Source organism: Medicago sativa, chromosome 5 (assembly GCF_051527215.1).
Source record: "Medicago sativa cultivar Bolivia chromosome 5, Bolivia_mono, whole genome shotgun sequence".
In the NCBI taxonomy this organism is placed as follows: domain Eukaryota; kingdom Viridiplantae; phylum Streptophyta; class Magnoliopsida; order Fabales; family Fabaceae; genus Medicago; species Medicago sativa.
Genome location: NC_140753.1, coordinates 64,608,940 through 64,613,975, shown reverse-complemented (window position 1 = coordinate 64,613,975; position 5,036 = coordinate 64,608,940). Strand labels below are relative to the sequence as shown.

Below are 5,036 nucleotides of genomic sequence, written 5' to 3'. Positions count from 1 at the left end.
AATGGGTTGAAATTCTATAGGGTCAACAAAAATTTTGTATTTGTATAATTAACCTTGAATGAAAAAGATTGAAAGAAGAAATAAAAAGGTCAACAAAAATCCCTACCGTCCAAACTGCATATACAAATGAGTTGCATTAACATTGTATAATGGTGGAGCCACCATTATATTAAATTAACAAATCAAACACAAATAGCATTTCAGTGTGAAAACTATATATCATATCATATCATACTTACTTAAAATCGAAGGTAGTCTGCTTCCCTTTGAACCCTAACCCTAATTGCAGCATGGGGTAAACTATAGAAAACTAACACCGTGCTCAAAAAATCTATCACTCTCACTTATCTCAAAATCTCTCTCTGACATGACCCATCCATGAATTAGCTTAAATAATTCACACTCCAAGTTCTCAGTCTCTCCATTTTATGCGCATGCTTTTTCCCATTTGCATAGCTCCATTAATTTATATATTTCTTATGTTAGGCATGCAGCAAGCTCCTCAGATAAACGAGCCACTGCTATGTGACCATCCTTTGTTATGGTTAGCCACCACTTACCTTCTGATCCACCACACAACTAGCCAATAGAATTTGAGCAATTGGAACCAAAATCATGTCTTTCTAAAACCAGGACTGCAAACAGCACATGGTATTAGAAACCAATTTTGCAACTTTTTTCTCAGCAATTGTTCATAGAGATGGCAAATCGGTGCATCTTTCTTTACATGAAAGAACAGGTTTGAAAATCTATATGGGTTGTTTTGATTTTTGTTGTTACTATGATTTTGTGGATAAAGTATTAAACTTTTTGGTTTTTCTTTTGTTGAGTTGTGTTTTCAGGTTTTGGATTTGTGTCTCATGAGTATTTACCTTCATGAGTATTTTAGTGCTTCAATTAAGTTACCTGCTGATTACACTGCCGGTGTTGTTGTTGCTTTTTATGTGAGTGATTACTTCTAATTGTTTGTTAAATAATTTATTTTTTCCTTTTTTAAATCTGTTTATGAAGCTTTTTTGTTTTTGATATTGATTTTCTTCCTATTTTTGTCTCTTAATTTTTTTTGTTTATTTTCTAAGTTTTAAAATTGAGAATATAATCTGATAAGGTCTCAGTCTCAGGGTTATAATATTCAGGTGTTGAAATTCAAGGCATGCATGTGATTTTTTATTGATTTTTTTTTTTTTTGTAAAATAATAATAAATTAGACATTTTTCAATTTCATTTTCCTCATCCGCATGCTCACTGATTCTGCTAAAGTGGGTGCTGATTTTAAGTTTTGGAATTTTTGTGTCTCTTTTTGAATATTTTTATTGGTATCATTATTTTATAAAGTTTGTCCTACACCAAATTCAAAATAGTCACACATAGTTTATTTACTTCCTTTTAAACTAATATATTAATATTGTTTCCTTTCATCTCAAATCAGACCTCACAATGAAAATGGACCATATGAATAAAAGTAATTGATAAAGGCAGAAAACTCAAGAGTTGCTAATGGGCTGCATGTGTATACAATGATAAAGATTAAAATAACATAGTGGCAGGCATAAAATGTGTGCATATATTTTATTGAATCATCTTAAAGCTATAAACATTAAAATAACATAGTGGAGACTAAAGCTAATTGAAGGAAAAATGCAGACTACAAGGATATGATTGTACATGACACATTATATTGCTTTCATAGAGATACTTCAGCAATTGTATAGCTGGAACACATCTTAATATTTTTATAATTTTATAATTTTAAAGTCATTGATAGCAGGATGACATTTGCCTATCCAAAAAGATTGATGGCAGGATGAGGATATAATGAATCTATTACCCTATATGAGTTATGATATTGTTGGATTATATTTTTTAAGTCTTTATCCATTACTTGATTGTTATCATTATTGCATACTCAATAGACCCAGGCGATAGCAACAACTAAGAGTTTATATCAGTATTCATAAGAAGAGTTTTACTGAAAGAAATCCATGACATCCAAAGGTTTGTTTCCTAATTCCAATTTCATATTTGTTGTTGTACTTTTTTCCTCTTATGTTAACATTTATATTGATAACAAGTTCTTTTTTTTTGAACAAAGATAACAAGTTCTTTCTAACACACGAAAAGCTCCAAAGCTCACCATGAGGGTTGAAGGTATTGGTTCTCGATGATGAAGGGAATGATAGCAATGTAACATCTAATGTCGTTTATAAGAAAAATTTCCAAAATTTACTCTGATTTTATCTTCAATTGTTAAACTTCCTCATTGCTAATAGTATGTTTATCTCATTCATATATGAGTTATGATATTGTTCAATTGTATTTTTTAAGTCTTTATTCATTACTTGATTGCTATCATTATTGCATACTCAATAGTCCCGGGCGATAGCACGGGGCGAGAGTCTAGTTTTTTATAAAACAAACTATACTATAAATCAACAAAATGAAACTCACATGCCACCCAATGGCAATTACATTTGTGCTATCTCCATCTACATTTCGAACCCACATCATAGATGTAATTGATTGATCCTTCTGAACGTTTAAAGCATAAACGCTAGTTGTTCCACCAACTCCGTAATAAGAAACATCTTTAGGTGCTTTTTGGAGAGCGACTTCTGCAACCTATATATACATATTCATATTTTTTTAAGCAAAATACAAATATATAAAATAAAATAAAAGTACAAAAGACTGGGGGGCGGGGCGTACACCTGACCTAGTGAGAACATACAAAAGTGTAATAAACATCCCTTAAAGGGCAAGATAACCATTATCAAGCTACACTTTTTCGGACCAACCCTAAAGGGTAACAAAATAAACTTAAACGAAGAAACAAATTATGAAGCTAACATACTCATCCACCATGGGTACAATTCAACGATCCCAACTCGGGGCACAAAATCAAATTGCAAAGAAAGTGGTGTATGATTGTTTTTCTCTGTATCAGTGGAATGATGGTTTCTCCGTATCAAAACTGATAGATGAAACTTACCCGCCAACACGGAACAGCTCAACGTACCACCAGTTACTACGAAAACACATTGCAAGTTAAGTAGTTAACAACCACAAAATCAATCTGAATCAGACCCATATCGAGAAGCCATCGCTCTTTCGAGCACTATAGTCCAAAAGCACAGACCAAAGTAGAATGATTTTCAACCCAACAACATTGAACTAATCATGTGAGAAAGTATGTACGTGTGTATACTAGATGTGGCTTGATATTTTTTATGTACTGTTTTGTGGTTTGTTCCATACATACCCATTTGCATAGCAATCAATGGCCATTATTATAGGCTAACGAAGAACCGTTAGAGTCTTAGAGATAAAGGCACTAACTTTGACTAATAATAACATTAGGAACATGTGGTCAAAAGGAATAAAAATGAGTATCTCTTAATAAGCATGAGTCATGGAGATATTCAAGGGATTTTAGTTAGCAAAATGTGACTCATATCAAAAGTAGTGACTCCTATTTAATAATAAAATAAATATTTCTCTGATAAAATATTTTTCATATTTCTCATTTAAAGAAAACAAATTAAACTTTTAAAATATCTTCAAAATTTACAACAAGTAGCCCATAGCAATTAGAAAGTCACTTGAATGAAGTTCACATTAATTAAAATTCTAATGTGGTAGCTCAAAGAAATAATTTTAAGACCAATCAAATCAAATAGAAAGGAGATGAAGTCCACCAAACACATGATCATTCTTGATGACATTCATTGTCCATTTTCAACTCTATTCCAAACGTTTACGTAAACATGAAGCATCAATGGATCTATCACTTTCAAGCTTAGTGGCACGAGAGAATTAAACTCCCTCCAGTCAGATCCTTTTGAATTGTTATAGTTTTATGTTTTTATTTCGTCATTTTAATTTATCGTTGTGCCCGTGGCGCTAATCCTCGACTTATCAACCACAACCTCCAAAGCCAATTGTAGCGTATCTTCGACTCATCAATTGGAAATCCACCCCAATTGTGGTGTCTTTCCATCCTTACCACCACAACAACTCCTAACTCGTTTCGGACGGCTCTCCACACTCACCAAGATATCCATATTAAAGCATACCCTCAAATATATTAGTTGACATCTCATAGTTTTTTTTACCATGTGATACCATTTACGCCATGTCATTGATATTCATATGTGTCACTCATTATAATGAACGTTTCTACTTAATTAGAGCTGTAAAATAAGTTAAAAACCACTACGCTTCATTTACTTAGTCCCTTATGAACCCCTTAATCATGCCCCCCTTCTTGACGTAACATTTCTTTGGTACAAGCCTATCATGTCAAACTTCTTTTTTTAATCCAGGTTAGGGGTCTCATAGTCTCATTGAGATATCAAAATCCATGTTTGTGTGAAAGATACACTTTAGGTATGGTTAAAATTCATTCAATGTGTGTGTGTGTAAAAGAAGATAGTGGCACACTTTGAAGAAGTCTTTGTGTACTAAAAGACAAAAAAATGTCACATGTCTATGTTTCATTGGGCCACGAAGAATTTACCAAATTACTTTCTTTTATTGACACACCAAATTACCATTTATGTAACATTTTGACTTTGCATTTAAATTTCTAAAGCTGACCTAAAACCTTTTGACTTGCTCTCTTCAAATGATATGCATGGATGGCTAGCAAACATGAAGGTTGCAGACTTTGGTACTCACCGTGCAAAGGCTTTGAATACCTATCACCTTTATGTATAGGTATGCTGTGCAAGACAGGTTGATTTGGAGAGTATAGAAGCCCGGGAAGTACACATCGCGATGTGCTTATAATCATTGGCGGAGCCATGTATAAATGAGGGGATGCAGCTGCATCCCCTGGGCTTTTAAATTTTGCACATGATGGCACTGTTTTCATGCTACTTGAACCTACTGATATTTTAACATTGCACCACCTGACCCAAAGATTTTGCACTAATAAGTAATAACCCAAGTTTCCCTCACCCTATAAATGACACAAGTCTCACTTTTATGTTAGCACAACAGTTTTTGGCTCAACGAGGGATAATTGACTTGCTTTT

At 33.2% G+C, this 5,036-nt stretch overlaps 1 long non-coding RNA gene across 4 annotated transcripts; it reads left to right on the top strand.

Annotated features, from left to right (window-relative positions):
- Nucleotides 1-218: 218 nt before the first annotated feature.
- On the top strand, nucleotides 219-2,309 carry LOC146924007 (uncharacterized). Of its 4 annotated transcripts, none has more exons than XR_015009972.1 (6): nucleotides 219-251; nucleotides 487-544; nucleotides 634-739; nucleotides 843-944; nucleotides 1,914-1,995; nucleotides 2,093-2,309. It is a non-coding gene; the product is annotated as an uncharacterized LOC146924007 (long non-coding RNA). The 4 variants fall into 4 exon arrangements; XR_015009974.1 differs by having other exon boundaries at nucleotides 831-944; XR_015009973.1 differs by lacking the exons at nucleotides 219-251; nucleotides 487-544 and having other exon boundaries at nucleotides 600-739; nucleotides 831-944.
- The last annotated feature ends 2,727 nt before the right edge of the window (nucleotides 2,310-5,036 follow it).